This window comes from Hyalella azteca, unplaced genomic scaffold (assembly GCF_000764305.2).
Source record: "Hyalella azteca isolate HAZT.00-mixed unplaced genomic scaffold, Hazt_2.0.2 contig13638, whole genome shotgun sequence".
Lineage (NCBI taxonomy): Eukaryota > Metazoa > Arthropoda > Malacostraca > Amphipoda > Hyalellidae > Hyalella > Hyalella azteca.
This window is the reverse complement of record NW_025943552.1, coordinates 394448-407123: the sequence shown is the minus strand read 5'-3', so window position 1 is coordinate 407123 and position 12676 is coordinate 394448. Positions and strand designations below refer to the sequence as shown.

Genomic DNA, 12676 nt, shown 5'->3' with positions numbered 1-12676 from the left:
AGTGCTTGCTGCTTATCTAACGAGGCATCGATAGTAAATAAGGATAAATTACTTGTGAAGGCAGGAACATGGAATTTTGGAGACTTACGTCACTTCCGGAATGCACGTGGAGGCGATTCTTATTTGATAAAGAATAATTAATATGGGGATGACTAAAGAAGAAAATTGTAAACAATAATTATGTAAATCAATCAATAATTTACAATTATTTACTATACCTGATTAATTATTATTATTATAATTTCGATTAATCAGGTATATAATTATTTGAAATTAATTTTGTAAAATTTACTAATGAATATCTTTATAAATATTTGATAAATAATTATTTGTAATACTGATAAAATTAAAAATAATAATTAGTTCAACAACGAATATACCAGTCAGGCTGTGATAAAAAAAGTGACTCGAAGATGAGTGAGTAGGATGTTCCAGAATACATGCTAAATAACACATACGAGGCGAATTTAAATAAGTAATAAACATGATTTAAACACTGCACCGTGTATTTTTCTTAGCTTGCAGTATTACTGGCATAAAGAATACAAATGAAAGGATGTAAAATATACAGGATATAATATCGTAATAGATACTAAAGATAAAATAAAATAAACCGATATTTATATAGTCAAAGGTTCCAATTTATCAGCGAAATATCCAGACGATCTACAGCTCAACCTGAAAATCGTTGCCCCCCCTACCTCAGCTCGCCCCCCCCCGCCAACCTCAGCCAGCACCTCCCCCCCCTGGTAGCGGCAGAAACCTCCACTTTCTACGCTGGAATGCAGCAGAAGTAACAACAGTAAATATAACAGCACAGCCAGACCTGCACTCGCAACGCTTCCTCCCACACCGCAGCTACGGAAACCTTATATAGACGGACGCTGAACAGCTTCAAGTTCAAAGTTCGTTTGGCGTCAAGTTTATTCTAGGAGTATTCTTTCAAAGTTAGTTTGGCGTCAAGTTTATACTAGTACTGTTCTTTCAAAGTTAATTTGGCTTCAAGTTTATACTGGGACTACAGTATTCTTTCAAAGCTCAGTTGGCGTCAAGTTTACACTAGGACTTTGAAAGTTCGTTTGGCGTTAAGTTTATACTAGGATTATTCTTTCAAAGTTCGTTTGGCGTTAAGTTTATAATAGGACTTAATTTTCTTTCAAAGTTCGTTTGGCGTCAAGTTTATACTAGTACTATTCTTTCAAAGTTCGTTTGCCATCCAGTTTACACTAGCACTATTCTTTCAAAGTTCGTTTGCCGTCAAGTTTGTACCAGAACTATTTAAATTTCTTATGGCATAGTTTGAATCGCGTGTTCTACATGCCTAGCATAGTTTAATTGATTTATAACACTGCAGGCATATGCTGGCGAATATAAACTTCACATTAAAGATCAATCAACCGTCGAAGCCTTGATTTAATGACCAACTCTTGAATTACCGACCATAACGAGCTAAAGAAAATTCAGCATCGTAAATGATGAGTTAAAATTGTTGAGATATGACTACATTCTCATTGAAATATTACCGATTTCGTGCTGAAATCATAGAAAATAGACTGCACACGAGGTTGTAGAGTAACGATGGTAGAACGCGGTCCGTGAATGCAGCTTTGAACGGACAGCGATGGTAGATGCAGCTAGATGGTAGATGCAGCTAGATGGTAGATGCAGCTAGATGGTAGAACGCGGTCCGTGAACCACGGCTTCCGGTGGTTCATTCAGCAAGTCTGCGGCCGTAGTATGATAGCCGCATACATCACTCAACGAAATGATTTGGTCATATTGTCCATATATTGACACAATTTCTTACCCACAGCATGGGCAGAGATCAGACGCAACAGTGATACGCCCATATTGCAGGGTCAAACTGGCCAGGTTGACAGACACGAGGATAAAGAGTGCATTAATTGCCGTTTGGAACAAGTCTCACTAATTTCTCTGAGTGAATATATATTTTACAGTATATAAGGCATGCATGCTGTGTTAATAGATGCTGCAATGAATGTAGTGGTAACATGGACCTGCGAGCGATGCCAACCGGACAAAGTATCGCAGTAGTGAGCATTGCAATATCGTTTATATAGCGACATATATTATATAATCTAATATTTCGAACAAAAAATGAATGTAAAGGAAGAAACGCAATTATGTGGAGTGGAGAAAAGAAGTAAAAAAAATTCAGTTTTAAACATAATCACGACGATACAGCAAAGTTTGTTGAAATAATAAATAAAAAATGCGAAATACAATCAGTCTAAATACGACTATATTTCAGCCAGGCATTCAACTGATCAACTTGCATACTGTAATTTACTATGTAACAATATAACGAGGTTCAAAGCTAAACAACCTCTATTAATAATATATTAATGTTGATATTACGACGGTCCATTAAATTCTATTATAATCCCATTGGTCAAACCCAGACACTTCCTGAATTCATGTTAATGATTAAAATACAAAGACCATAAACAAACTACTCAAGTTTAACTAAGACAACGGTGTGTTAAAATTATTAAAGCTTTAAGAGAAATTATTTTCAAGGAATACGATCAGGGGCCATACTTTCAAAACTCGCTAAGTGAACGTAAGTACTTACGCCCTATTTTCTTGTCTATGATTGGTGGATTTTGCTCGAAAGGCAAAATCCATATATAGTGAATATCAATGAGACGGCGGCGCTGCTTAACGCAGTCGCATTTATATACGAGAACACAAGACAACTGCACACCTCGGCGACCTCAGCCGGATGTGGTGGCTGGTAAGTGGACCGCAGCAGCCATTGCATGCAGCCATGACAGCAGACATTGCATGGCATGCAGCAGCGTCTGCTTAGACATTGCACGCAGCCATGGCAGCAGCCATTGCATGTAGCAGCGTCTGCTTAGACATTGCATGCAGCCATGGCAGCAGCCATTGCATGTAGCAGCGTCTGCTTAGACATTGCATGCAGCCGCGACGGCTTAGACATTGCATGCAGCCGCGACTGCTTAGACATTGCATGCAGCCGCGACAGCAGCCATTGCACGCAGCAGCGACTACTTAGACATTGCACGCAGCAGCGTCTGCTTAGACATTGCACGCAGCAGCGTCTGCTTAGACATTGCACGCAGCAGCGTCTGCTTAGACATTGCATGCAGCCGCGACAGCCGTTGCATGCATTCGTCACCGTCTGCTCTGAGAGGTGTTATTTGAGTGTTCTTATCTTATCTTAGTGTTCTTGTTTAATGTGATTAAAGCAATGTATAGGTCAGCGATCGATAAAACACCTTCATACATCTCGAGTAATGTGCTTCAACCATTCCTAATAAATGTAACTAAGGCAAGTTTAACTTTATGACATATTACATGTATGCCTTTGTAACAATACATAATCAATAACATAATCATAAACAGCTGCAATATTTAGCAATTAATTCTATCGCTAATATCAAGCCTACGATAAAAGAACAAGATCAACGACCTGCACATCACCTCGCTTATTGTTAACGTGTAATGCTACAATAGGTCAGTCAATATAATAAGTAATAAGACACTCAATGCAACAAGTGCTAATAATCAATACAAGTCAATATAATCAGTAAATAATAAGTGAAATGTTTCATGACACACACACCAGCCGAGGACGAGGATGCACTGTGAACGCTCTATAAGTCTCAAAATCACTTGACTGCTTAAATCGCAAGTTTATCAAAAATTTAAAAGCTCTATAAGTCATGTTATACATGCACGTGACTTTCCGATATATAATAACAATATGGGATCTTTTTTTTACCTACTGCAGATAATTAACATTCAGAATAATGTAACTTGAAGCTAGACATTGCACTGTTTTTATTGAGAGTATCTACAAAATTTTATAATCACAGAATCGTCTACATATACAAGCTCTGAAGATCGAAATTATCGCGGGAATATCCGAGCAAATTAATGACTATGTGCCGAATGTACTGTACTATTGTGCCTCTAGTCCATCCTGCACGCAACTAGTATATTCCATCAGCTAACCAACTTGACTGATTCTTATTCATTCAATATAACTATGAATCAAGCAATTAATCAAGTAAGCACGTAATTAAACAAACAAACAAGCAATCAAAATAACTAAAATGCAAACAAACATGCAAAGAATCAAACAAGCATGCAAGCTAGCAAACTATCAGAAAGCGTGCCAGCATTCAATTAAACGAGCAAGCAATCATGCAAGGAAAGAAACAAGCCAGCAATCAAGCACTTAAACAAGCATGCATTCAATCATGCAACCAAGCCTGCAACCAATCAAGCAAGCTAACAATCAAGCAATCAAACGACTAAGTAAGCAATCAAACGACTAAGTAAGCAATTAAACAACTAAGCAAGCAATCCAACAACTAAGTAAGCAATCAAACAACTAAGTAAGCAATCAAACAACTAAGTAAGCAATCAAACTAAGTAAGCAATCAAACAACTAAGTAAGCAATCAAACGACTGATTAAGCAATGAAACAAATACTGAAGCAAGATTCCAGCTTTCACGCATAAGGTAGAATCTATCCCAATAGAGCCATGTGAAAGCATCGTGATATTTACAGCCCATTCCATAGGCCTACTATATTTTCTGACCTGAAGCGGTTTGTTGTTTTGAAAAAATTATGCTTGACGCCGGATTAGGCTTAAAATGTGAACTAAGATAAGTTTTTAGGTAGGTACCGGAGCACCATGCGTTCCTAGAAAATCTGCATCTCGAGGCTACTTGCGATATATCAGGCTTGTAGTGCTTTACAAACCGACCCTGAAATACAATGCATTAGGAATAACCATGAAGAAAAAAAAAACATTCGGCAGCATTCGTACCCAAAATCCGCAAGTATAATGGTTGGTATATGAAGAGGCAGGATATATGTCGAACTGACTTCGTATGATTCGCAATAGCACAACTGCCAGAAAACAAGAATACAGTTTAACAAAAAAAATATTGAACTAGCTGAAACGCATGTGGGAAAGTAGTTAAGATCTGGCAAGGTAGTGGGATACGGTGCATACTGATTACAATCTTGCCTAAAGACGATCGTTAACACAATAGACTAGGTGTACTTATTATTAATAATTATTACATATTAAAAATGTGAAAAAGCATAAGAATTATCTATTAAACGTACAAACTAGAAGAATTCAAAACCATTTAAATCTAACACATCATAATCAACAACCGAAACCACATTTATAGTTGAATTAAGAATGAAGTCTTATATAATAATATAATGACTTAATAAATAAGATAATAACCAAATAAATAAGAAGAATATAATGACTAAATAAGAAATAGCAACAAAAGAAGCCCTCCCTAAGAGACAGAGCAGAGCCATTCTTGCCAGCCTCTGGAGCGTTCACGGCAGCATGCTCCGCGAGGCGCCGAATAGAAAGGGAAAGGTTAACACCGAATGCAAAAAATATCTCGAGACTCGATATATTTCCGTGATTTAGTACACGTATAGATGAGTGAAGTCTGGAATATATGATATATGAGAGAATACCACTGAGAATATGAGAGAATACCACTGAGAATATGAGAGAATATCACTGATTAAAATACAAGAGATTAGTAATATATAGGAGCATAGGGGGTAATGTTAAATGATGCAGCGTAATTAGTAATATATAGGAGCATAGGGGGTAATGTTAAATGATGCAGCGTAATTCGAAGACTTAATAAGAAGAAATCATGTCTTAGTGCACTTTTGCTGATAGCGGGTGAAGAGGTTGCATGATAAGAACATAATAGATATTCATTGACCCGCGATGGTTCGTAAAAAGTGAAATTTGCATTCATCGAAATGAAACCAATGAAAATATTAACTCTCTTTCAAACATTGTAAACAAAATCTAGAGGAAAAGAAGATTCCTCTGATTCACGAGCAAATACGTGATGGAAATTCAAATCAAGAACACCGATGAGCCCAAAAACATGTTAAAAATTTAACAAAACACGAAAAATACATATAGACAAAGAACACAACGAGCTTCGACCTTTTTTGAGGCATGTTTCTCCAATCCACCAAGCTATAATCCCCGGAACTAAATTATTCAAAATTGGACATGTCTGTAACGATTTTTTTAAGTAAGACGACTGACCGTCTCAAGATTGATGATATTTCTTCACCAAGACTTATTTTCTGACGGCCTTCCCCCTTCCCACCCAGACCCCACACCGACCCACCTACATCACGCCCTACCCCACCCCAGCCCACCTCAAACGCATTCCTACATCAATGGAGTTTATGAGAAACTTCCTTTACTCTCGACCTCTTTTCTAGGTAAAACTCCGCGTCTCGTCATCACAAACCAAACATCCGCAACTTGCTAGACCGTGCCATAAACGCACATTTGCATCAAACCGATGAACAGAAAACACAACACAAAAAAATATAACTCAGTACTCACTGCAGTGAGTGACAGAGCGCGCATTTTCTCGTCGACGAAAACGTGAAGTCACGGACGGACAGACAGGCAGACGGACGGACATGACGAACACAATAGTGCATTTTTTCCATAAACGAGAAAATGCGCTAAAAATGGGTTCTATAATGAACTGCAGAGCTCCCCTCCAACCTTGTAAAAAATTTACATAAGAGATAAGATTCTCGATATAATTACTGCATCACAACCATCATCAGACTATCCGTACTTATTTCCGCGACTAATAACCTATTAACCTTCACATTAATAACCTAAGTGTGAAGATATACTCGTATCAGTCATAAACGAACGCTCCACCCACTCTTGTCTCATGTTAAATACGGCACCCATATTCTACCAAATAATAATGTTATCTTCCATGTAAAGTTGGATTTTTAACTGACAAAAAGATTAAATGAATTAAATTACGTGATCATCATCGATCAATCAATCAATCACAGACGATCAATTGAACACAAACGATTAATTGAAAACAAACGATCAATTGAACACAGACGATCAATTGAACACAAACGATCAACTGAAGAGAAAAGATCAACTGAACGCAAACGATCAATTGAACACAAACGATCAATTGAACACAAACGATCAATTGAACACAAACGATCAATTGAACACAAAAGATCATTTTGTACTGCGATTCAACGCGAATACATAATTATGTCAGGAATATCAATCCACATAAAAATGTGCGAAATGCTGAAAAAAATTCATAAACGGTGGATAAATCACGTTGGTACCAAGTAGATGTATTAGAATATATTTAAAAAAACTCTATTCCCACCAGATCATGTACGTCAGGTCTCGTATAATCGATATTGTCCTTACATACCTATACTAGTGTTTATATATACACCGAGACCTACGTGCCCAATTATATAGATATCTGCTAATTATGATGACGTCATGAAGTTTTATGCATCTAAGTTTCAAATTTCTTTGGTTCAAAAATAATTTTAAAATGAAAATTAATCAATGTAAGCGAGACTTTTTGTGATTTCTTTGAAGTATATAATTTAGCAACGATTGCATGTTTCAATTGCAACATGAAGTAATTAACTAAAATCGATAATTTAAACTCAGCTCATTTAGTAATCAATTTTCTACACTTAATTCTGGTTGGTCGTGATTTGGACTTCATGTCTGCTTTTGTATGAAAACTTTAAAAAACTCGTCAACTCAATAACGCAAAATTTCACTCCAAAACTCGTCTTCTGATCCTCTCTTCTCGTTACACAATTACTTGCATTCGAACAAAAAGAATCAATGTCGGTGACGCAAAGCAATCTTGCTGTCACCAATAACGCGCTCCACATTCATCGAGTATGAGTATTTTCAGCAGGTTATGATGAGAACGTTCAGCAAGGTAATAATGATTGCGTTCAGCAGGTAATGAATGAGTGTGTTCAGCAAGGAAATGTTAAGCGTGTTAAGCAAGGTAATAATAAATATGCTCAATAATGAGTATGCTCAGTAATAGGTACGCTCAGCGGGCAATGAGTGTGTTCAGCAGGTAATAATGAATATGCTCAATAATGAGTACGCTCAGTAGGTAATAATAAGTATATGTATAGATGCTATGAACAGGACATATACAGGGATCGCATACACACTCGACGACAGGCGCACGGCAGGCAGCGGACGTTGACCACCACAACAGATGATATGGAGAACACACACGCACCTGCAGCTCTTGTCCACACACGCTGCTACCTTCGTATGAACACACGTGCATTATACGGCCGCATATTAAATCTATACACACACACATTATATAATATGTATATTCATACAGAAATACTCCACCACAACAGATGGTATGGAGAACACACACGCACCTGCAGCTCTAGTCCACACACGCTGCTACCTTCGTTTGAACACACGTGCTGAACACGGCCGCATATTAAATGTATACACTGCCACATTATATTTATATATTCATACAGAAATACTTCATTTGAACACGGGCGCATATTAAATCTATACACTGCCACATTATATATATATATATTCATACAGAAATACTTCATTTAAACACGGGCGCATATTAAATCTATTCACTGCCACATTATATACCTATATATATTCATACAGAAATACTTCATTTAAACACGGGCGCATATTAAATCTATACATTGCCACATTAAACAAATATTCACACAGAAATACTTCATTTAAACACGGGCGCATATTAAATCTATACATTGCCACATTAAACAAATATTCACACAGAAATACTTCATTTAAACACGGGCGCATATTAAATCTATTCACTGCCACATTATATACCTATATATATTCATACAGAAATATTTCATTTAAACACGGGCGCATATTAAATCTATACACTGACACATTAAACATATATGCACACAGAAATACTTCATTTAAACACGGGCGCATTAAACATATACTCGCGGGCGCATATTTATACATCTACACACTGGAATATTAAACAATACATACACATCCGAAATACTTCATTTTCGCACGGTTAATTACACATACACGCACGGACGCATTTAACATTTACAAATTGGTACATTACACGTGTATACACACCGAGATACCTATTTAACACACGGGTCCATTACACATACACATCAAGGAGCATCACTAAGGATACTAAGGATCATTCGTTTACACACTGGCACACTATATTTTATACATCACATCGTTTAATAAAAGTAAACTGGTCACATATTTCTATAGTACGTACAGAACAGCCCATCAGCAGCAACATTACTACACATTCAAACAGATAAAAATCACCTCTGTATTTTTCGGTAAGCACACAGAACACCAGCAGCCAAATTTACCCACATTCAAACAGTTAAAACCAACTCGAGCTCAGAGTGAACGTACGGAATTTACATTAACAGAGTAAAACCCCGTTATTCATTACGTACCATGGGGTTAACTAAAATACTGATTAAAACTGAATACCGATCAGAAATACTCGGCGAACATTATTTGCGAAACGAAATTAAAGTTTTCTCGTCAAGAAATGTAACGAATATTTATTAATGAGGAGGCACAGATCAAGTCGGTGGCTATCGAATTAGTATACTCGTAAAATGACGCCGATATTAACAGTTTTACGACATCAGGGGATATTGATGCAACAAATTGAATAATTCTAGCGAATCGTTTCAGAAATTGCACAATAAACGTCGACCGGCATAGACAACATATAAAGTGGTTATTATAGTTCTCACAGTAATTAAGAAAGAAAAAATGAGATGTGCAATAAACTAGGCAAAAGTGATGCATGCAGAGACGAGCGATAACATATTGAATAATTCGACTAAGAACCGTTTCGAAAATCACAGAAGAAACATCGACTGATAAAGATCACATATTACTCAAATAATTAACTATATACGAAAGATAATGTGTGCAATATGCAAGGTAAAAATGAAGCATGCAGAGGAAAGCGATAACATATTGAATAATTTAACGAGGAAAAGTTTCGAAAATCACAGAAGAAACTTCGGCCGATAAAGATCACATATTTAGTTATATAATTAACTATATAGGCAAGATAAGGTGTGCAATATGCAAGGTAAAAATGAAGCATGCAGAGAGCGGTGAGGCCCCAACAGCTGTGCACGGTAGCTGTACCTCCAACACCTGCCAAAACGAAACGCATTCATGCAGCCTTCGCAACCATCAACCTGCACGATGAACTTAGTAATTCGTCAATGATCGAAGTTTACATCCAGAAGAAGAGAGCGCGATGCCGTGCACTGTTCGCTTGCACTGAAAGAGATCTGATGAATGCGTTTCACAGGGCCATTCAGTCGGCATTCATGCTGTATGCCGAGTACTTTCAGCATGCAGCTGTATACGGATGTATTATACTAAGATTTTTATTGTTCTATGGCACCGGAAACTATTTATTATGCTCGTGTAGTATGAGCTACTCTTTGTTACGTGGTACTATTGTTTATCTTAGTAAGGTTTTGTGAATTGTACTTTACCGTTATACGTAGTATGAACTATTCATGTTTGTTAGCAATATCAACTGTTCATTATTATACAGGCGTATGAACATTTTTGCTGTAAGACCGCCGATGAACTATTCGTTATGCAGGATTCCTTGGAAGGTTTTAATGTCTTCTTATTTTATCTTCACCTCTTGCGAGACTTCATACAGATTATTACTTTGCACTTTGGTTTCGTAAATATAAATTAATGCATTTAATTGTTCGCGGCTCGTCAGTTCGCGTGCACCATGTAAACCAATCTGCGTCTTTCGTTCTTCCACAGTTAGGAGAGCCTGGGCTGTTGGCGTAGCAGCTGCTGCGTGTATCTGTGTGGTGGCTGTATAATGTATACGTCTGCTGCGTGCAGACGTATAGGGTTGTATATGTACCCATACAGTCGTCGCTGCGTGCAGCTGTCTATAAGGCCCTATACATCTGCTGCGTGCAGACGTGTAGGGTTGTATATATGTGCCCATACAGTCGCCGCTGCGTGCAGCTGTCTATAGGGCCCTATACATCTGCTTCGTGCAGACGTATAGGGTTGTATATATGTACCCATACAGTCGCCGCTGCGTGCAGCTGTTTAGGCTTCTATATGTCTGCTGTGGGCAGCCATGGAAGGTTGCATGTCTACTGTGTGCAGCAGTTGTGGCGTGCAGCTGTAGAGTTGTATAACATATAATATTATAGATCTGCACGTGTGGTCGCTCTACGCAGAAGTCTGCAGATGAAACAGTTGTCAGTGCTGTGCGCTGAGGCTTACCTCGTATTTTACTCTGCTGTCCTCAGCAAGCTAAAATATTTGACAATTATTTTTAGAGCATGTTCTCATTTATGGAAAAAATGCACTATTGTGCTCGCCATGTCCGTCTGTCTGTCCGTCCGTCCGTGACCTCAAGTTTTCGTCGACGAGAAAATGCGCTCTCTGTCACTCACTGCAGTGTGTATTGAGTTATATTGTTTTAATTTTGATAGAGACAGAACTGAACTACTGAATGGAAGAATATGGCTGTATGACGCCATGAATGGATCAGATTGTTCTGTATGTTCAGAATAAAATTGTAGGTTTTCATTTCCAGATTATGGCTTAAGCAAAAATTTATATTGAATCGAACATTGATGCGCTAATATATAAAGTGCTACCCGCATTAACTTTCAATTTATATCTTACGCTTACTTCGGAAACTGAAATGCGCGACCATGAACCATCTTTAATGTCGAGGAAATTTCATGGCCAATTTTGTAATTCAATGCATCTCATTATGAATGTGATCTATTCCACCACTATCATATAACGATCGTAAGTAAATATCAAAATCTTTTACGTCGATTATGGCACATGTACATTTGACATTTGAAAAAAGGTTTTCTCTACTTGTTTGTAGAAGACTTAAATTCCTGGCCGAAATGAAGCCAAAAATCGCGGTATCTGTATGAGCAATTGCCGGTGTCAAAGACCAATAAACAATTTTAGTTCATTACATTGATGAGCAGTTGACGGTACCATAAAATAATAAACGCTTTCTCAAGTCACATTTAAGGTAGACGAGAAGTACAAGTACTTCGCTATTGTAATTAAACTATTTAATAAAGTAAAATCAGTGTTTAGACATTACCTGGAAGGTTTAAAGTGAATAATGATGATTATCCTCTCAAGCAAAACATGATTTCATGTTTAATCCCTGTTTAAGAAACCTCTATCTAACTGCTATCAAATTAGATTAAATAAGAAAAATATAAAAATGATATAAAATCTACCGTAATGGAATTTTTCATGATTAATTTCATGTTTTAATGCTTAATTTAATGTTTAATCATGTTTTAATTACACGTTTTAATGTTTAATTTAATTTTTTTCATGTTTTTCATCTAGCAATGCACTTTAATCCCTAATTGTGTGCATGGGACATCCTGACCAAGTTTGGCTCAATAAAAGGGCGCATTAGTGCCACGTTCAGATATTGTATTAAAAATTCGGACAATGAGGCCCACCTATTTCTCTGAATAGGGGAAACAAATCGAGATGACCTGCAACAACCGACGACTGGTATACAAGTACAGGTCAATCGTGAACACTTGTACGTCATGGTTGAACTATATAAGGTTGACCCACGAGGATTTCCGTCTTTCAGTTCAGCTTTCTTGTTACGTCACTGAAATCGAGAAACGTAAACAATCCCGTCATTCCCACGACAGATTGGTTGACTGGTTTGATTGCATTTCGGTGATTGGTTA

General features: G+C 37.3%; 1 protein-coding gene across 2 annotated transcripts in view; it reads right to left on the bottom strand.

The window, feature by feature from the left end:
- LOC108665119 (eukaryotic translation initiation factor 4 gamma 1) overlaps positions 1 to 12676 on the bottom strand; it is a 78791-nt gene that overhangs the window by 46405 nt on the left and 19710 nt on the right. The gene's annotated exons all lie outside the window — the stretch shown is intronic.